General features: G+C 38.0%; 1 long non-coding RNA gene across 4 annotated transcripts in view; it reads left to right on the forward strand.

Annotated features, from left to right (window-relative positions):
* The window catches only part of LOC147581961 (uncharacterized), a 102,949-nt gene that overhangs the window by 34,574 nt on the left and 45,898 nt on the right, over window positions 1–22,477 (forward strand). Inside the window, exons 1-5 of one of the 4 annotated variants that reach the window (XR_015249802.1) lie at window positions 1,868–2,028; window positions 3,794–3,889; window positions 5,258–5,333; window positions 5,865–5,955; window positions 17,292–17,382. This is a non-coding gene — a long non-coding RNA (uncharacterized LOC147581961). Of the gene's footprint in view, window positions 1–1,867; window positions 2,029–3,793; window positions 3,890–5,257; window positions 5,334–5,864; window positions 5,956–17,291; window positions 17,383–22,477 lie in introns of those variants that run through there. The other 3 variants (XR_015249803.1, XR_015249804.1, XR_015249805.1) reach the window with 3 other exon arrangements.

The following is a 22,477-nucleotide window of genomic DNA, read 5'->3' on the forward strand; positions in this document are numbered from 1 at the left end:
TGACAAGGGGCTCAATCCCATGACTCTGGGATTATGACCCAAGCCGAAATCAAGAGATGGACACTCAACTGACTGAGCCACCCAAGAACCCCCTGACTATCATCTTAATCACAAAATCAGAATTTTGTATACTTTTGTTTTTTTGTTTCAGCATGAAGAAGTCCTTTAAACATTCCTTGTAATGCAGGTCTAGTGGTGGTGAACTCCTTCAGCTGTTGTTTGTCTGAGAAAGCCTTTAGTTACCCTTCGTGTCTAATTTTTTTTAATGTTTAGTTTTGAGAGAGAGAGAGAAAGAGAGAGAGCATGCAAGTAGGGAAGGGGCAGAGAGAGAGAGGGAGACACAGAATCGGTAGCAGGCTACAGGCTCTGACCTGTCAGCATAGAGTCTGATGCAAGGCTTGAACCCATGAACCATGAGCCAAAGTCGAACGCTCAACTGACTGAGACATCCAGGAGCCCCTACCCTTCATATCTAAAGATTGCTTTTGCTCAATAGAGTATTCATGGCTAGCAGTTTTTGTCTTTAAATATTCTGAGTATGTCATTCTACTCTCTCCTGTCCTATAGGGTTTCTGATGAGAAATCTGCCAATCTGCCAATAGCCTAATAGTGGCATACTGGTTTGTTTGTAGATTGCTTTCTTCTCTTCTTTTTTTAAATCTCCCTGGCTGCCTTTAAGTTTTTTCTTTATAGTTGATTTTTGACAATTTTAATATAATGTGTCTTGGAGAGGTATTTTTGTGTTGGGATAATAAGGTGTTCTATTAGTTTTGTGGACTTGTATATCCGGTTCTTTCCCCAGGTTTGGGAAGTTATCACCTATTCTTTTTAAAAATAACCCTCTCTTCCCTCCTCCCTTGCTTCTCCTTCTGGAATACCCATTATTCTTATGTTGTCTTTTTAAACGAAATCAGATAGTTCTTGTAGGGTTTCTTCACTTCTTAAAAATCTTGGTTCTGCTCTCCCACCTGAATTATTTCTATATTTCTACTTTCCAGCTCACTAATTCTCTCTTCCATGTTATCTTCCCTATTTCCAATGCATCTGATGCACTCTCCATTTCATTTATTGAGTTATTCAGCTCCAGTATTTGTTTGGTTAAGTTTTAGAATTCCAGTCTGTTTGGTAAAGTACTCCTCCTGTTCACTGATTTTAGATCCATGAGCATTGTATTGACTTTCTGAGTTTCCTTGTAGCTCATTAGATTTATTCATAGCAACTATTTTAAATTATCAGTTGGATTGTAATATTCCATGACTTTGCATTCAGTTACTAGAAAATTTTCATTTTCTTTTTGCGATACTATATTCTGATGTTTCATGGTATTGATGAAAAGTGCCTCTGCCACTACATTTGAAGCAAGAAAGACCTTTATTATTTAGGCAAGATTTTTCTTTACTTTGATTCAGAATCAGTTTACCAGGTTGGTAATTAGAAGCCTTATTTTTGTTTTCCAGAAGGTGGCGATATAGCAGAAGGTTTTAGTTTCCCTGACAATGTGACTCACTGCTAAGATTGGATTAAAACAAACACACATACACACCACAAAGGGGCAAAGAGTGATGGCAGAGTTGGAACAGAGGTGTGCAAGGAGGCATATGCTTAGCACTTGAGGCTTTGGGTGTGCCTACTGCCTGCTACAGGTATCCTGAAGGTGCAGGAAGGGTCCCAAAGGTCTAGAGTTAGCCCTCTTGTTTCTAGAAGGAGACATCTATCTCCAGTAGGAGACTCTTGTTTTCAGCTTTTTTTGCTTTTTTCCTTTCCTTTCTCTCCTGGCATCACTGTGGCCTCTCCTCAGAGATAGCGACTGGTATCTCCAGCTACAGTATGTATGGCAGGGCAGATCCCCACTCATGGCCTTCACCTTCCAACCTCTTTGCAGAAAGATCATGCCTGCTTGCTGCCAGATGGGCTGTAGCCTTCTTCGCCATCACCACCTCTGTCACCACCTCCCTTGCTCTGCTGTTCCTCTGCTGTCCAACCCACCCACTTTTGGTGAACAGATGAATGGATCTTTGAGGTGTCCTGGTATGTTGTACAGAGGGACTTTTCTTTTTTCAATTATGAACGTTGGATTAGTTGCACATCAAAGGGGAGAGAAAAAGGAATGACTCATGCTGCTTTGATGCTGATGTCACAATATGATATTGTCACCATCATTGTTATTGTCATAAATAGTTCAATTTACATAGCTGTTATCTTACATGTACCACACCATTTAATTTCCAAACTAACCCTGTGGCATAGGAGTTATCTTCATTTTACAGATGAGAAAATTGAGGCCCAGAGAGGTGCCATGAATCTCCCAAAGGTACACAGCTAATGAATAGTGGGGCAATGGCTGGCCCAGGTTCATTCAACACCAAAGCCTATGCTTTAAAATATTATATGCAGCTGCTTCCCAGCAGGGTTATTATAATAATGTACACAAATTGGTTAACTTCCATTTGAATTTTGTTTGCACAAATTTAAGGAAGCTTGTTGTTTTTTTTTTTTTTTCATTATATGTCAATCTAAGAGATGGGATCGCTAGTTCTTCCATTTCCCTCAAAAGCAAGTCAATAGAACTATGGGATGAAGGCAGTCACAATATATTGAGACATTATCAAGTAATTGTATAAGTGCTCTTACTATGACTAGTAACTCCTTATTTGAAACAACAAAGCAATTTTGCTTTATTAGTAAACAAAAACCTCTTATTAGGAGGAAAAATTTAAACTTACAATGTCTTCCTCATGACAGAATATCACCATACCTGGATAACACATGTTAACTGCAACTGTAACCTCATAACAACCCCCCTTTCAAGTTCTCTTTTGCCCATTGTCTCTTCAGAATATCATATCACCCTGCTCATCAACCTTCTTCCACTATAGCTCACATTTTACATGTATGTGCTAGCAAAACTTTTAAATTTATTTTTATTATACTGTATGAGTTATAAATCTTCTCCCAGACTCACTTTAGTATCAGCTTTGTCTTCTCTGAGTGTGTTTCCTATCACCTTTTAATTTTACCTCCTGTTCAGTTACTGTAGTTTTTCTCTACTAACCTAAGTTTGCTGCTTAATTACTCCATCCACTGATTTCCAAGCCACTCATGTCTGAAACTAAAACCCATTTACAACCCAGAGGTTCACTTATAATACAAAGTTACTGGAACTATAATAAAGAAAAGGATATATCTAATTTAAAAAATTATTTATTTATTTTGAGAGAGAGAGTACATGAGTGAGGGAGGAGCAGAGAGAGAGATAGGGAGAGAGAGAGAATCCCAAGCAGGCTCCGTGCTGACCCCATGAACTGTGAGATCATGACCTGAGCTGAAACCAAGAGTCAGACGCTTAACTGACTAAGCCACCCAGGTGCCCCTGGGTGAATCTCAATTTAATCTGATATTTATTGAGTATCATATGCAAAGTAGTGGGTGCTAAGTACCATCTGAGAAAGAATAAATAAATGAGCAGGGGGCTGAGGTCAGGCAAGAAGTGCTGACTTCAGTGATTAAGTTTTGCAAGAAGACATTAATCTTGAAGGTTGCCAGATGTTCCTAGAAGTGAGAATGTGGCTTGGATAATGTGACTAATAATTGCAAGGGATTCTCTTCTATGTTGCTAGGACTTAGAAAATTAGAACTAAAAGTATATGAAATAATCTCCAAAGGTGAAATTGTAAAGGATTATGACAGTTGGTGGGCTGAAAAAGAGAGATGATGTAATGACTATAGCAAACAATAGAGGGAATAGAGGTGGAGAACTCATGGTCCACTATTCCCACCACTTTGTCTGGTGCAGGTGCTGTGTTTGGTAACAGGAGTCACCTGGTATGAAGGATATGGATTTGGGAGAAATGATCTTATCAGACAACTTGACCTGATAAACCAAATGGAGGTATACTGAGAAACTCTCATTTTATATTCCTGAAGTGATGCTTTCATGATTAATTATTTTTCTAGATATCTCTATGAGTCATACAAACAAATGTTTTCAGAACTAGTTAACCTGGGGTAAAAAAAATGACTAATCAATTATAAGTATAAAATTGGGAGTTAGGGGTGAAATGCTGCTTTTACCATTCTTATTAGAGAAGACTTACATTAAGGTATGATCTCTATTTTTTTTTTTTTTTAATTTTTTTTTCAACGTTTATTTATTTTTGGGACAGAGAGAGACAGAGCATGAACGGGGGAGGGGCAGAGAGAGAGGGAGACACAGAATCGGAAACAGGCTCCAGGCTCTGAGCCATCAGCCCAGAGCCCGACGCGGGGCTCCAACTCACGGATCGGGAGATCGCGACCTGGCTGAAGTCGGACGCTTAACCGACTGCGCCACCCAGGCGCCCCTAATCTCTATTTTGATAAAGCTGGTTGACGATTATTGTCCCCTGTGGTATTGACATGCTTCACCCATAGTTTCCAGCTAAAGAATATTTGCCAATCTGAGGGTATTTACACTATGGTGTGGTTTCAAAAAATTATTATTATTTTTTAAAATTTTCTACTCCACTTTTACCCTCGTATATTTTCTCCCTTTAAAGAACATGAAAAATGTACCAGTCTAATATTGCATCTTAGTTTTAGTATTGAAATTATAAAGCCAGTAGACTATTAGTTTAACAGCGCTTTGTCCCAAGTGTCTTAGAAAATATTGATGTGTAATTTGTAAGAGCTTTCTAAGGCTAACTGCAGGCTCTCCCCAGAAAAGTTTGAGAACTTACTACAAAGGAAGAAACATTTCCCCTCATTGATTAACAAATACCAATTCCATTATAAATATACATGCATGTTGACCTTTTAGTTTGTTTTCCAGAATACAAATTCAGTAGAGCCCCCATACTGTTGCACATGCTGTGAAGGTATTTTGGGGGCACTGAAACACAAGTGGGGACATCAATCTACCCACTCTATTTTGGAGCCCCTATATGAAGCCTTATTTCTTACTCCTCTGTGGTACTGGAACAGAGCTCTTGCTAATCAGTAGGCCTGGGGTTTAAAGATTTCTTCATATTGGAGCTCTGTAAGCTTAAATGAAGAGCAGAATAGAGTCTTACACAAATAAGATGAATACTGACTGGCTTATAAAGTCTTCCCCCTTTGATTTGAAAAACAAATATGCTTGCATTGTTAGACTGTATGTACATTGACATAGGCTTATATAATACAGCTGGTAAGCTAAGGAAACAAACAAAAACAAAAATGAAGCCCCAATTATTTTTTCCATAGATAGAAAAGACTAATTCTCATTTGTGTGATTGTGAAGGACTGCCTTAAGTCTGGTACCACCAATCAAAACACAAATTGGGAGATTGAATAACACAGCACTTCCATTTAGAAAGGTATTTTAAGATTCCTTATACTAAAGTTTACTCTGTATGAATAGTTGCGGTATAATTATTGCTTCCACGTACATACTGACTTGCCAGAGTTAGACACTGTGCTATTGTCTTTATATTTTGTATATGTTATCTATAATTTCCACAAGAAAATTCTTATTTTCCTGATTTTAACAGAGGAATCAGAACCTAGAGAAGTAATGTATAAATTCCATGTTCAGATTCTGATTTCCTACATACTCTCAGTATAAGAGTTTCTTAGCCTCTTTGGGCTGTAATTTCTTCAACTCTAAAATATAGACAAAAGTCTTACCTACTTGTAGATTCATGTGGAAATGGAGATGAAATGAGTCAATGACATGAATAGACATACATAAAGCCCTTAATACAGTGCTTGGCACATAATAAGCATTATACAGTGCTTATTATTATTATCATTATTATTATTATTATTAACAACACTATAATAGACTATGTTATATATTTCCTGAATATCTATGAGTTTTTCATGTTTTAATAATTTCTTTGCTTTAGGCACCTGAGATAGCAGAGAATAAAATGAAACTAAAAAATTCTTCTTCTCAAGAAGCTTCATCCTAATAGAGATGGACAGTTAATGAAGAATGTAAGTAAAATAATAGTATGTTATATGGTGAAAATGCAAAAGAAAAAAGCTGTGGAGGAGGACGGAATATGAAAGTTGGGGTTTATAATTTTAAGTATTGTGATCAGGGAAAATCTTTCTGAGAAGACAGTACCTGAAAAAGACTATATATACATAAAGAGGTAAAGGACTGAGTCATGTGGATATCTGGGGGAGGAACATTTCAGGACATGAGGGCAGCAAGTGTGAACACTCTGATGTGAAAGCACACCTGGCAAGTCTGAGGGGGAGCAAGGTGCCCAGCAGGATGGAACATAGGGAGAGTGAGAGATTACAGGACAAAAGAGTGAGCAGGGAGCAGATCCTATAGGGCTATGGAAGCTATTGTAGAAACACTGGTTGTTGTTTTTTTTTTTTTTTTTAAGTTTATGTGTTTATTTTGAGAGAGAGAGAGTGAGTGGGGAAGGGGCAGAGAGAGAGAGAGAGAGAGAGGGAGACAGAGAATCTCAAGTAGGCTCTGCACTGTCAGTACAGAACACATTGTGGGGCTCGAAATCACAAACCATGAGATCAAGACCTGAGCCAAAATCAAGAGTTGGATGTTTAACCAACTGAGCCTCCCAGGAATCTCAGAAACATTGTTTTTGTTTGTTTGTTTGTTTTTAGTTTTTAAAAATGTTTTTATTTATTTTAGAGAGAGGGAGGGAGAGAGAGAGAGAAAGAAAATGCACATGGATTGGGGAGGGGCAGAGAGAGAGGGAGACACAGAATCCCAAGCAGGCTTGAGTCTCGGAGCTGTGGGGCTCAAACCTGCCAATTGCAAGATCATGGCCTGAGCAGAAGTTGATGCTTAACTGACTAAGCCACCCAGGTGCCCCCAGAAACACTGGTTCTTAATTTGACTGAGATATCAAAGACTTCCAGCAGAAGAGTGAAATGATCTGTCCAATTTATACATGTTTTCCTGGGATTCCTGTGGCTACAGTGTTGCAAATTCATGGAAAGAAACAGGGAGGGAAGCTAGGAGGCCTTTGCAAAAATGTAGGCAAAATGTAATGATGGCTTGGACCAGAATAATAGCGGTGGAGGTGGTGAAAAGTGGTAATACTCTGGATATATCTTGAAGACAGAGTTAATAAGATTTGGTGTTGGATGGGATAAAATAGAAGAGTGTATATGTGTGAGAAGAAGAGTCAAGAGTGACTCTAAGGCGTTGGCCTGAGCAACTGGAAGAAAGGAATTGCTCACCCCTGAGAAAGTGTTGGTGGAAGGTTTGGGGAAAAGAACCAGTTTGGGAATTCAGTTGAGGTATTTTATGCTGGAGATGCTTATTAGACATGCATGTAGAGGCACCGAGTGGCAGTTTGAAGTGGAAAGGTAAGGTGCAGGCTGGAGATTAAATTTGGGAGCCATCAGCATAGTGGGAATAATTAAAGCTTGGATGGAATCACCAAGGAATAGGTGTAGCGGGAAAATAGGTGAGGTTTAGGGATCACCAAGTCCTGGGTTATTCCAGTGTTAAGAGCTTGGTGAGCTGAGGAGAAACTACCTTAGAGAGTGAAAGGAGTGCCTGGTGAGTGATGAGAAAGTCATGGGAGTGTGGGGTTTTGGAAACCATGACAAGGAGGAGTAAATGATCAAATATGTTAAATGCTTGGTGAAGTACGTTGAGGATTGAAAACTGACTCTTGGATTTAGTAATGATGAAAATGTGTTGACAACCATAAGAAAAAGAGGACTTTCCATGGAGTCGTGGAGGCAAAAACATTATTGGAAAGAATTTAAAAGAAAATAGGGAGAGAGAAACAGGACACAAGTAGGCACAGGGACTTCTGTATAGGTATTTGCTACAGCGGGAAGGAGAGAAAGTGGTCTGTGGTTGGCAGGGGGGGTGAAGTCCAGGGACAATTTTTGTGTATTTTAATGGGGGAAATAATACCATGCCTGTGTGTTGATAGAAGAGAGGTACCAGAAAAAGTAGCCTTCATAATGCAATAGAGAGAAGAAATCAGCCATACCAATATTCTCAAGCAGGCAAGATCTGATGATACTCCTTGCTAAGTAGAACAGTTAAGCTTAGCCAGGGACATTGACATTAGCTCACTGTAATGAGAGAAGAAAGAGAGATAGGTGGGAGGATATAGTAGTGAAACTTGTGAAACTCATCTGATTGTTTCCTTTTTCTCAGGGGAAAATAAGAAGATAGTTCAGGGAAGAAAAATGACCAAAGAGTACAGGGTTTCCTGTGATGAAGACAAAGAAAGTAATGAAAGGCATTGTGAAATTAGTCCCAAGACTAGATTGGACCATCAGTGTTGAGGCAGGACAAAAAAATGGCAGTCTTACCTGGAGTTGTAAAGTTTCGGTGCTTTAACCTGACACTAAGCAGTGAAGGTGTAAAAGACCAGGGGTGTTAGGCTTACTATTAGCACTTGGGGACCCCTCTGGACCCTGTAGATGAAAAGCTTGGGGAGGCCAGAGGGCGACCTTACTTTGAACATGAAGGTCTCTCTGTGCAAGCCTCCCTCTTGACCCCTGTTGGTGGAGGGAGCTCTCCCCCAGCCCATTGCTCCATAGTTCCTCAGCACTTGGTGTTAAAGGCAAAAGCTTTAGATCTGAATAAAACATAAAGGGATTTATGTAGTGAAGTAATGCTACAATAATAATATTGAATAGTCAGTGTCCAAGGACTAATAAAGTATGCAGATCCAGGGAGCTTATGTTTTGGATTAGTTTCTCATTTGTACTTATTTGATCCATAGCATGAGGTCAGTCCTTTCCTGTTTAAATTAAATTGATTTCCATCATTTAAACATTATCTAAGTAGGACAGAGAATTTTGAAAACTTAGGGAAATTATCCATCATTAATGAGGGACTTCAAGGTTTCCATTGAAAGTGGAAAGGTTTGATTTCGTGAGGTAAAGCAGTATTCAAAGATTTAATTACAAGTAACTATAAAACAATCAGACTGATTTTCTTATACTGGGCCAGTGTCACTTTTTTTAATAGGCAGAGATATTATATTGTATATTCATTTTTTAAAACAGCAAAGCTTTTTGTAGTCTCCATTTGAGAGTGAAACTAGCATCATTTGATTTTAAAAATGAAGTTTATCATTAAGTTCCCAAAGAAGAGGTAGTAATAATGATAGTTAGCATTTGTTACATGGGTACTGTGTCCCAGATATATTATCTTTTTTATTCTTTAAAATAATTGTGGGACATAGGCACTATTAATTCCACTTATAGGAGAAAATTTAAGATCAGATGAGTAAATTGCTCAAAGTCAAACAGCTAGCAAATTGTAGAACAGTGACTTAACTCCACATCTGTCTGCTTTCAAAGTCTGTGCTAATATGGCATTCTTTCAACTCTTCTACCTTGAACTACTCACTCTGGACAAATCAGCCAGGACAGCTTTATGAGTAATCAGGGTAGATGATTGCTTAAGCTCAAAAAAATTAACTCTACTTCCTTTCAGTTCATCATTATAATTTCAATCTTTTGGGTCATAATGTGTTAGTCTTTGAGAGTCCATTTATGTTTAAAATGCTATTACTTGTGGGTCATTCATTCAGCCATTATCAACTCACATCTTTATTACTAGTCAACTATGCAGCATTAATTACCAGAGAGTTTGACTGCTGAAGAGTGAAAATATTCACCCAGGATAAGATCTGGAGGCTGGAGAGAATTCTGGGAGGAATGTGCCAAGAGGAGAGAAATATAAACTGATAGGGAGGTTGTAGGCCAGAAATTGATTGAGTTTCCTCTATCAGGTCACAGTAGAGAAATTTACAGCTTGAATGGTTCTTACAGATCAAGCACTTCAATACTCTTATTTTGTAGATTACAAAGCCTAGCCCCCAGATCACACAGTGGGAATAGAGGTAGAGGTAGGATTACAATCACAGATCAGAGTCCTTCCCATTATAAGGCTGCCATACTAGGTTGTTGTCAAACTATAGCCTTTGAATCTTAATGCATTCACCCTCCTTCCCTATTTTGGAATCTGAGTCATGTACCTCTCTTTCCTCATTTCCTTCAATGTTTCTCTGACATGTAAAGCACTGAATTGCTGTTTAGTTCCCAATTTCTCCTACTTCTGGGTGTCCCCAAATCCAAGGCCATTAATATATAAATTTTTACCCCAGGAGCTGCTCAAAAGAGACTCAATTACTGCCACACAAACAGATCTAAAAAAAGGATGCAAAACTATGTTGCATGATCTTACTTGAAACAGTTCCCACTGTCAGTATTAGGGATCCTGTTAGCAGTAAGAAAATGCATAAGCAGCAATTCCAGAAATGCTCAGAGGCAATTAACTCATAATCAGTCACCTCAAACGATTGTCTTCCAATAAAAATTCAAAATCTTCTTTGTTCTCAATTTCTGGCAAGGTTTTGATTTTAGAGTATGAATGGAAAATGAATAGACAGTAGTAGGTGTTAAATATACAGAGAATCTGCTTTTGCTTTAGAAGCTATACAGGGAAGCCTGTGAAATCTTTTTAACCAGGCAGCTTTAACTGTCCACGTCCAAAAGAATCCTCTGAATACTCTAAATTCCTGCACATGATTCTATTAACTTCCAAACTTGATGTGTTGTCCAAATTCTACCAAATAATAGAATTGACTCCTACAACCAACCATCATTTATCTAATCATTTCTAAATCCTTCTGCATCTACTGTGGATACTCAGCAGTACAGAAATGAATAGATTTAATGTCCTTTGAGGTTATGTGGTATTTGAAACTATTGATGGGAATTTACCTAAGAGTTAGTCAATAGGTCATTTGTCTGGGAGAAGTTGTAACCAGACAGATATTGACCTTTGTATCTACCTCTGGTCCTCAACTTTGAGTCCAGCTCAAGTCAGACTGACCAAATTGATGATAGTCTAGCATCTCATTGCCATTTTATATAGGTGGTTGGCCTGTGCACAGAAGGAAAGGGGAAGTCTGGATGTGGACAACAGGGCTTAAAAATATGCTTGTAACTTGATCTGATCTCATTCTTGAAGACATTCTTGAATGTAGAGAAGAGAGAAGAAAGGTTTCTTCTTTGTCTCTAGGGAAAAATTCTGTTTATTTACTAATATTGGTGGAAAGGCTGTTTCTTTACATGGCTGAAATAGTTATATAAATGTAGTTCTAGTTGTGGTCATAAGCCAGAGTGTTTCTGCTTACAGTGATTTCCTATTTCCTAGAGGAGTATTTATGTACGATGTGGTAGGCAGCTTGTGACACAGCTCTCAATGAACACTTCTTCCCGACTCTGTCTCCATAACTGTTTCAAGTAGGGGGCATGCCCTCATGAAATCCCCTCCCCTTGAGTGTGGTTGGTCCCTCATGACTTGCTTCTAATGAACAGAATGTGACAAAAGTGATGCCTATCACATGTGTGATTAGATTACAACAGGTAATCTTGGTTTGATGAAGTAAACTACCATGTTGACCATGTGCAAAAACAGTAACGACAAAATAACAGTGAAGGAGGTCTCTGGCCAAAAGCTCATTAAAAACTGAGGTCTCAAACAAGCTGTAAGAAATTAGATCTTGCTAACAACCATCTGAGAGAGTAAGAGACCCTTCTCAGTTGAGCCTTTAGATGGCTGCAGCCTTGTGAGAAACTCAGAGCCAGACAACTCAGCTGTCACCCAGGTTCTTGAATCACAGGATTCTGTGTCTTTTTGAGCCGCTAAGTTTTTGGGGTAACATTATCTAGTAATAGGTAAATAATGTGAATTGTGATTAGGACACTCTTATAGTCATAGATTTCTTCAGAAAAATGTGGAAAGTATAGTCTCTATCAAAACACACTTTAATTCTTCCATTTGAAAAATATTTATTGAACACCTATTATGTGCCAGCAGTTTTGGAGGCTGGGCTGAACCTGTGGACACAGACACAAATCCCTGTAGACTAGGCATGATCTATGTAATCCCAGCTGATAATACTAGTCATCAGTGTTTTTCTAGATAAATTAAATTTTTCATTATTCATCCACCAAACCTTTATTGGATGCTATTTCTAGGAAATCAATGATAAACTTACTATATCACATGAGAAATAAAAATCAGCACACAAATTACTTTAAGACAAATATCATTATAAGCAAGAGGTCCTTAATCTGTTATGGCCCTCTGTTAGGTATTCCTGACTTTTGTGACTAAATAAATGCTATTTCTGCAAACAAAGGAAGGAAGGAAGGAAAAGGAAGGAAGGAAGGAAGGGAGAGAGGAAGAATGGGTATAATTATAGATAATTTGTAGGTGGAGGATGAGAAATTGAATGGATTCACTTCTCATTCTCTTAATTTTCTGAGAAATGAGGAAGGCAGGCAGGCAGGCAGGCAGGAAGGAAGGAAGGAAGATGTTATTTTTCAAAGATTAAGTAAAAGAGGAAGAGTAGATTTAAGTTTAAAGAGGATGAGTTTACTTTTCAATTTGTTTGAATTTGGGGATATCCAGGTGGACATATCAAGAAGGAACTTACAAGTGAGTTTTGGGTTAGAAGCGTGCCTGGGTGGCTCAGATTAAGTGTCTGACTCCTGATTTTGGCTCAGGTCATAATCTCATGGTTTGTGGGTTCGAGCCCCACGTCGAGCTCTGTACTGACAGTGCGGAGCCTGTTTGGGATTCTCTGTCTCCCTCTCTCTGCCCCTCCCCTGCTCACACACTCTCTCTCTTTCAAAAATAAATAAACACTAAAAAAAGAGTGAGTTTTGGATTGGGAATAAACATTTGGAAGTCATCAGCTTGTAAGTGGCAATTGAAACCATAGATTTAGGACTTGTCCAGGAAAATGTATAGAATGCAAAGGAGCACACATATTTAAGGAGGGAATTCATGGCTACAAGGAAGTGTTGAATAGGTAGGAAAATGGACAGGAAGGGTGTCTTTATAATATACCAGTGGAGGAGGGGATTTCATGAATGGGAAAATCTAGTGTTCAATCACATCAGAGACTATAAAATAAAGGCTAACAGATGTTCCTTTCATATAAGAATAAGAAGAGATTGATGGCCTTAACTGAGAGTAGCTTCAATGGGGTGGTGAGGGCAGAAATGAGAATGGAGTGAGTTGAAGCACAGACATATATGAAAAAGGAATTTGCAAGATGAAGCTCAGAAACGTTGGATGTAATAGTTATATGTCTTTTCATTATATCGTGATGGAAGTTTTTCTTTTTATTTTCTGTTTGGATGAAAATATGTTCTTTTTTTAGTTGTAGAACTAAATGGAATATAACATAAATTTTACAATTTCATACAGTAAATCTCATGTCTTTTTGAAGTTTTATCTTTTTCCTGACAGTTGAAATACAATATTTTGGTTGGTGCTTGTGTTGGAACATTACAGTGAAGTTTAGGAATGTTATTTTGGCATACAGAGGATGTATGGGCTCTCATCTATTTCCCTGGTTCAGCGCTTAATGATGAGTGATAGGAAGAAGAAGGGAAGTCAACACTGTTGCCTACTTTTGTCTGTGAAAAGATGGTGATTAATGAAGATGCAACTAGTGGAGACGTAGGTCTGAATATGAGATGAATATGTATGTAGAATGAGGATAGAAGTAGATGAAAGTCAAAGTTTGAGAGTTTAGGGAAGAGAGGGACATGTGATTGAAAATCAAAAGCAATGAGTTAGCATAAGATCTGAAGGACTTATAGAAAGAGAGACACTTCTAAAACTGAAGGTAGTAGATAAGAATGGGTGTAATTATAGATAATTTGGAGGTGGAGGATGAAAAATGGAATGGTTTCATTTCTCATTCTCTTAATTTTCTGAGAAATAATGAGCTCTTGGGCAGTCTGAACCCATGCAATTTCTCAATTTTGCAGCTCAAGATTGCCTTTCTTGTTTAAAAAGTTTTTTCCAATTCAAGGAAAAATGTTGCTAAACTTGGACCAATTTTAGGGGAGTACTTAGCTTGAGCCCATCCCCAAAGTACTTGTTTATAATAAAATAAGTTGAGTATTACACTAAGGAGAACCTGGGAGATAGATTGCTAGATAAAATATAGGTAACCTACTTAAATTTGAATTTTAGGTAATAAAAACATTTTTTTTAGTGTTAAAGTATATATGAATACTGCATGGGACCGACATAAAAATATTCATTATTTATCTGAAATTCAAATTTAACTTGTAGTCCTATATTTTTATTTTCTAAATCTGGCAATCCAACTTCAAATAAGAAGGGAAGCTCTTAAATACTATCTTGAGCATCCATATTCTTTCTTTTTCCTGTCTTTCTCAATTAAACACTCATTCACTCGCTCATTAGGTTTTAGAAACAAAGTGTGGTGTAATCTCATCTTTAAAAAATAAATCTGGTTTCCTTTTTGAGTCATGCTTTTCCAGTTCTGTGAAGAGAGGGCACCATATCATGCCTGAGGGAGGAATGTGGTTGGGCAAGAGAAAGTGCAACTTTGGGAAGAAAACTCCTAGAGAAAGAATATGCAAAAAGATTGTGTGATGTGCATTTAAACTGATTTCCCCAATACTGCAATTCAACCCAGATGGTGACAGAGAAAATTCATGCCATTAGACTAAGGTGTGTTTTGTTTTGCAGTGAATCTAATTATGGCCAAAGGAATTTAAAAATAATGCAAAATGTATTTAAAAATTATTAGAACAGAAGGAGAGCATGCTCTCAAACAAACAGGTACTGATGTATTTCTCAGAGGCTTAGAAAAATACTACACACGGCAAACAGCCTAGAGACTCTAAAGTCTTCTAGTTTGTTCTAATTTTTAGTATGTATCTTACAGCTGTTTTAAAAGGAGAAAGTGAACCTGACCCTTGAGTAGAGTCTACTGCTCATAGAGAGTGATGTGTCTAAAATAAGCCAATCTGAGTAATAGGAGGTGGTTTAGCTTTATGATGTTGACCTTATTTTTAAATTTTATTTAGTTCTTTGTTATACATCTATATCCATATCCACAATAAAAATAATGACTTTATATTTACAAAATGTTTCCAATTATGCTTGTTATTCTTGTCAACTGGAGAGTAAGAAGCATGAGTACATGAAGTTGAATCATTGAGCTCATTAGTATAGTTGCTTGGGAGTTTAGATATATGTTTTTAGTATTAGAGTTGTTTCTTTAAATATTAATTATATTTTAATTACTGTGCTGATATAAAATAAACTTTGCTTTAATTATGGTCCACTTAGCCTCTTCTAAGACTTCTCTCCTCCTCTATAAAATTACCAAGTGTATTTAAGAAACTCATACCAGCTTTTAAATCTCTGGGGTATTCTTCAGGTATGAAACAATGATTTAAAAATGAAAAGAATGAAGGATAAATTATAAATTATTAGGATAAATTTTAAAAAATAGGCTGACTTTAGTCTTTTTATCCATCTTTAACAAACCTGAATTCATCTCTCTGGACTTATTGAAATAAACACATCTAGAATAGAAGGTAGACAATTCTTAAGGCTCAAATAGAATTCGTGAAAGATTTCTGTGTTAATTATTGTAGATAGAATGTAATTGATTTGGCAATGGGGGAATGGTGGTAAAGAGAGGAAGTAAACCTGTTCGAAATAGATTTTTAGAAATAAAATACCATTGAGTGATAAAGAATAACACTTAGGAATAGTATGTGTAGGAACCATCTGTACTCATAGACGTATGACTCACTGTTCTACAACCAGTTGACATCTAATACCTAAATACAAAGTGTGGCACAAGAACAGACACTCAGATCAATGGAATAGAATAGAGAATCCGGAAATGGACTCAAAAATGTATGGCCAACTAATCTTTGACAAAGCAGGAAAGAATATCCAATGGAATAAGGACAGTCTCTTCAGCAAGTGGTGCTGGGAAAGCTGGACAGCGACATGCAGAAGAATGAACCTGGACCACTTTCTTACACCATACACAAAAATAAACTCAAAGTGGATGAAAGACCTCAATGTAAGACAGGAAGCCTTCAAAATCCTCGAGGAGAAAGCAGGCAAAAACCTCTTTGATCTTGTCCACAGCAATTTCTTACTTGACACATCCCCAAAGGCAAGGGAAACAAAAGTAAAAATGAACTACTGGGACCTCATCAAAATAAAAAGCTTCTGCACAGTGAAGGAAACAATCAGCAAAACTAAAAGACAACTGACAGAATGGGAGAAGATATTTCCAAATGACATATCAGATAAAGGGTTAGTATCCAAAATCTACAAAGAACTTCTCAAACTCAACACCCAAAAAACAAAGAGTCCAGTGAAGAAATGGGCAAAAGACATGAATAGACACTTCTCGAAAGAAGACATCCAGATGGCCAACCAATACATGAAAAAATGCTCAACATCACTCATCATCAGGGAAATACAAATCAAAACCACATTGAGATATCACTGCACACCTGTCAGAATGGCTAACATTAACAACTCTGGCAACAACAGATGTTGGCGAGGATGCAGAGAAAGAGGATCTCTTTTGCATTGTTGGTGGGAATGCAAGCTGGTGCAGCCACTCTGGAAAACAGTATGGAGGTTTCTCAAAAAACTAAAAATAGAACTACCCTACGACCCAGCAATTACACTACTAGGCATTTATCCACAGGATACAGGTGTGCTGTTTCAAAGGGACACATGCAACCCCATGTTTATAGCAGCACTACCAACAATAGCCAGAGTATGGAAAGAGCCCAAATGTCCATCAATGGATGAATGGATAAAGAAGATGTGGTATATATATACAATGGAGTATTGTTCAGCAATCAAAAAGAACGAAATCTTGCCATTTGCAACTATGTGGATGGAACTGGAGGGTATTATGCTAAGTGAAATGAGTCAGTCAGAGAAAGAAAAATCATATGACTTCCCTCATATGAGGACTTTAAGAGACAAAACAGATGAACCTAAGGGAAAGGAAACAAAAATAATATAAAAACAGGGAGGGGGACAAAACAAAAGAGACTCATAAATATGGAGAACAAACTGAGGGTTGCTGGAGGGGTTGTAGGAGGGGGGATGGCTAAATGGGTAAGGGGGATTAAGGAATCTACTTAAATCATTGTTGCACTATATACTAACTAATTTGGATGTAAATTTTAAAAAATAAAAAATAACGTTAAATCAAAAAAAAAATACAAAGTGGTAGTTGCATGTTGGGTGTGCTCTTTAGAGCTAATGGGGTGATTCTACATTACTAGAAATTAAGGGGGAATGTTGTCTCTAGAATGAGGTTGTGAAGGTTGCTATCTGGTCTGTCAGCACCATTTACTGGTGGGGTGATACCCCTCACATCAGTGTAGTACAATAAGAGCAGTGAGCAGAGAAACTAGTGAATTAGTATATTTGTTGAAAATACACCTTTTAATTTTTACATGTTTGTGAACAGGAATAGATTTTGTGCTGAGAACTCTCCCACATCGTGCTGGTAGACACAGATTCCATGACTAAATAACAGAGGACTTTTGCGTTTGTGCAAGGTGAGAAAGAAATCTCTATCATTGTGTCTTACCAAAGAGAAAGGGGAAAGATAGTCATGTTTCTGTAAAAGTACACAGGAACACTAGTAAATTGTGGTTAATAGTATAATCTTTTAGTACAGAAGGGAAGAATGTAGCAAACATTAAAAGATGGATTTTTGACCATCTGCATTTGCTATAAAGGTACTTACTTTTAATTACACATAGTTTTCTTAAATAAAGAAAACAACAACCACTTCTCCCTTCTTCCCTTCTGTCCCCTCCTCTCTCTGTCTCTTCTCCTCCCCCCCACCCCCCGCTCTGTTTTTGTTTTTTGAAAGTGGGGGTGAAAGAGGCATTGAGGCAGTAGTTGTCAAGATAAAACATACGAGAGGGCAGATATAAACTTCTTTTTCTCTATTTTATTTGACAGAAAAAAATAAAAGGTAGTAAAGGAAGGTAATAATTATTGACCCTCAGTATTAACTTTGTTCTCTTGGGTAAGCACATAATTAGGTTGTTCTTTAAAATGCATATTATGTAGTCGGCAGCCAACTCTGGTTTAGATCTGATAACTCCTTATGCAGGCAGCTTTTTAAATGCACATCATGTACCAAAGGAACTTTTCTGGTCTATTGGGTAAATATGTATTAAAGTAATTTTTAAAATACTTATGTACTCAATAGGCTGGAAGTGGTCAATGGTTTAATGAATAGTCATGCATTTTTAAACATGTATTATTATTTATGCACTGACCCAAGTGAGAAAGTCTTTTAAAAATGGCATATTCCTGATGACTGTGTAATTTTGCAGTAAAATCTTAAAAGTATTTCAGGAGAACAGAAGCCAATTTTAAAATTACATTATCTCATCATCCCTTCACCTCATTTTTCCTGGCTGCTCTTCCTCTTATGGGATGTATTATAATAGGCTCATTTATGGCCTCCCTGCTGGCCTAATTTCATTTTCATATTAAAGCTGATTTACATTTGAATTGCAATTTTAGTGCTGAATTTATCCTATGTTGACTCAGTGTCTGGCACATAGTAGGCACTCCGTCAATATCTGTGGAATGAGTAGTTTTTATATTTTTGTGTCATTCCTGCAAGAAAACATGTCTTATGCCTGCTGTATGCTAGGCACAGTGTTGGGTATCAGTCAGCTTAGCACAAAGATAAGACATCTATGGGTCACAAATGGATTCAAGCCTGACTTCCAGCCTCATCACTTACCAGCTGCCTCTCCTTTGACAAAGGAGCTCCCCTTCTCTGGAACTCAACTACACAAAGGGGAACAACAGCTCCAATCTGGCAGATTTCTTATACAGTGCAGTTGAAACTTCATATGGAAGACACCAAGCATAGTACCAGGTACCTAGTGAGCTCTCAGTCAGCACTTTTTCTCTCTTGACCTGTTTTCCCAGCCAGAAATATGAGAAACATTCATTTCTAGACAGCAGAGGCTTCCAAACTATACAGTGCTCTCATCACATATATCAAGAAGAAAATTTTAATACCCATAACAAGCCTCATCCTCTGGTGTCAGGAACACATTCACTAATTCTTGAAGTTCCCTTTCCAGATGGGGGCCTCGTGTGGGCACTGACTTCTGTGCACCAAGACTTACCTGGGCATCCTCAAACCCTGCATGCTCATTTTATTCCTGCCTTCTGTGATGGCTCCACCCCGGTATTTGGGTTCTTTCCCTCCCATGTTCACAATCTTGCAGGATCAGAGGAAGGCAGTCCTCAAGGTCCCTTCTGAATTCCAGAAAGTTCCACAAAAAACCCTCCAAAAAGTCAGATTTTCTAAGAGCAAACAGGGGTAATGATATCTCCTGCAGCACAACGCGGTAAATAGGGTCTTGAGAATAAGCATTATTAACATGCTCACTGAGCTGCCTCAAATCCTATTTGGAGGGAGTCATGGTATAAATAAATAAACATGCTCCCTGGATCTTTACAGTCTGAGCTTTAGTGAGCCACTTCAATCTCAGAAAGGCATTAAAATCGCTGGTACATAATTGGATTTGTTTTGCTATTAGGTGCAGCTCTCTAACTTTTCCTTTGTAGGCCACATTCCCAAACAGGAGAGTCTCATCCTGATGGAAATGCTATCAATGATATGACTCCTGGGATCACCTGAAGGGTAGAGAAGGAGAATCAGGGGACGCAAACTCTTTTGCTCCCTCTCATTCTCACTGCATACCTGTTTTTTCAGCAGATGCTGGGTAAATGGACAGTGCTCATCACTATTGTGTAGGCATAGGGTCTCTCTTCATTATGAAGTTGTTGATTCTTTATGGTATCCATGGTCTTGGATTAGAACCCTTTGGCTTGTTAAAAGACTTAATTTGAAATGGAAATCTCATGTTATTTATTTTTTGCCTATTGGAAGATTATATTTTAACATGTTTAATCTGAAGAAAATATATATATTTAATCTGGTGTGCCGTTCTAAAAATCTGTTGCAAAGGTTATACGTAATGGTTTAAATAAATTATTATAAAGTAGTTTTCTTTTCCTAGTAAAAAATGGAGAGACAGAGAAGAGTTGGACGTCTTTCCAAATGACTATATGAAGGAAAAATCAGATGTATCTAGGGAAAGTTGATGTTATACTGGAGGGATCCATTTAGAGACAAATTTGGGTCCTGTCAAAACTTTGGGGTGTATACAAATATTGACACAAAGAGCGCAACCAAAATGGATTCAGGGAAGAAAGAACCCAGAGACCTGAGAGGGAAATTATAGTTTTGAGGTCAGTTCTGAGCAGATTTATAGGGAAAGAGTGATTATAAGTTTGAAAGGAAACCTCTCAAGTTCGAGCTCTGGTTCTCCAAATGAGGGAGCACAATTTCATTAGTGGAACTATAGTTCAATCTGGGGATAGCCAGGAGGACACAGTCTGCCCTGTTTGTTAATAGAATAGCTTATCTCTTTCAGAGGAACTGAGAGGACAGATATAAACTAGATTAGGTAAAGAATGCATCACTGCAGCCATGGACACTGATGTACCAGAAACTTTGTCACTGTAACTTCTGAGCCTCTTGCTTCAGGATAAAAAAGGGGCTTTTACAGAGGGCGCATTGAAGAGTATGAGTTGAGGTGGTAAGATGAAGTTAGCATGCATGGCATGAATTGTTTAAAAATGGGGGCATGTAAAAGAGACCTAAGGAAAGTCCAGAAAAGATTGTTTTACAAGAAAGGCAGATGCATGCCAGAGGCAAGGATATTATACGATAAGCAGGTATGACCTAGATGCACTCAAAATCTATAATCTCAGATAAGAAAGGTGGTTCTGGAATCAAGACCAAGAGGTCACAGATGGGCCTAGGAGACCAAGATTCTTATGATAAATATGAACAAAATAGCAAAAATGTGGAGACGTGTCTGTTAGTGGAATACTGATAGGCACACTTCAACACAACTTGCAGAGTCTTTAGGGAAAAGCAAAGACTAAATGCACAATTGCTGAAGAATAAAGCATACCTTGAATACCCTGCTTGGACATTGCTGGAATCAGAATCTCTTGTCTCTTTTATATTCATTTAGAGCACCTATTCGTTAGGCAGTACCTTCTCTCTTGGTTTCTGCCTGGCTGTGGGAAGGATCAAGTTACAATCTTAGATCTGATTTACTCCTCCCTTCCAATTAATGTAGTATTACCAAACCAAAATTTCTACCACTAACCACTTAAGAAGAGATTACCTTTGTAGCCAAGGAAAGAAATTGTACCAATAGGACTATTGTCTTCACATGGGTTGAGCGGACTGCCGTCTGTGTCTGAACCATCCTTCACCTCTCACTGCTGCAGGCCTCAGGCCACAGGGATGCTTGAAGACAGGAAAATAAGGGCCTGGCCTGCTGGGGAAGAGAATTCCAGAATATTTGTCCCTGGGCTGGTCCCTCGAACAGTCTTGTTTTTATAGTGTTCATAGTTTCTTAGGACTAGAAGACTGATACCCAAATAGCTTCTGGCTTACTTACTCTTTGGTAAGTCTGAGAATGTAAAACAAAGTTTTCTCTAATCACTAGAAGGCAAGGGGGCTAGTTGGTGAAGTCAACTATTAAGTAAACCCTGGGATTGATGGTAGTTCCTGCCATCTTCAATGGCATGCTATTGCTGAAATTGAGAAGGCATAAACCAGCCCAACCCAAGGAAGATGTAGGGCAGTAATCTTTGTTCTTGATCTTTGCTTCTGTCCTTTATTTATTATCACTTAGGGCTGTGCCTCCATAATAGAAGAAAAAGAACAGGGTGAGCATGGTATCCTGTGGATTATAAGAGGTTACAGGTATCTTAGTGAGTGGATTTAGTAAGATCAAAAGTTGTAGAGCATGGGAGTGAGTGGTAAAATGGCAGTAACAGGCCTAGAACTTCCTTTAAAAAGAATGAATGGAATGGAAACAGAGGGAAGGTGTGACAAAGTCTTCTCCCACCTTTTTTTTTTGTTGTTGTTGTTAATGTGGGATCCTTTGTGTGTTTAAGGACAGAGTAGTCAGTACATAGGGTGTGTATGAAGGTATTAATGTGAAAGGGGAAAAGTAAGTCCTGACTGCTAGTCATTAGCACTGTGACAACAAGAAAGGTACTACTCTTACATAATTCTATTTTTAATTTTTATAATAAAATTGGTGGTTAGTTTAGGTCAGGGGTTCATCACAGTGGTAAACATCAGAATTCCCAAGGGGCTTTTTCATAATACTCTAAAAGTTGAGGTTGGAACATGTATATGATTACAAAGCTTCCTGGATGATTTGGATATACAGTTTCTGTGGCTTAGAAGTCAAGGCACAGCTTAGCAGAGTCACTTCTAAGACTGAAGTCAAGGGGCTAATTGGTGAGATCTCATCTGAGGTTTGATTGGGGAAGGATTTGCTTCCAAGCTCACATGATATTGGCAGTATTCATTTGTGTGTGTGTGTGTGTGTGTGTGTATGTGTGTGTGTGTGTGTGTGTGTGTATGTGTGTGTGTGTGTGTGTGTATTATTGGCTTGAGAATCTCAATTTCTTGATGACTGTTGATTAGGAGCTGCCCTCAGTTTCTTGCCATGTAGTTCTACCCCAATGATTTCTTCCTCAAAACCATCAATGAAGGGGGAGTCTCCTCACAAG

Source organism: Puma concolor, chromosome B1, assembly GCF_028749965.1.
Source record: "Puma concolor isolate L17-30 chromosome B1, mPumCon1.1.hap2, whole genome shotgun sequence".
Taxonomy (NCBI): Eukaryota; Metazoa; Chordata; class Mammalia; order Carnivora; family Felidae; genus Puma; species Puma concolor.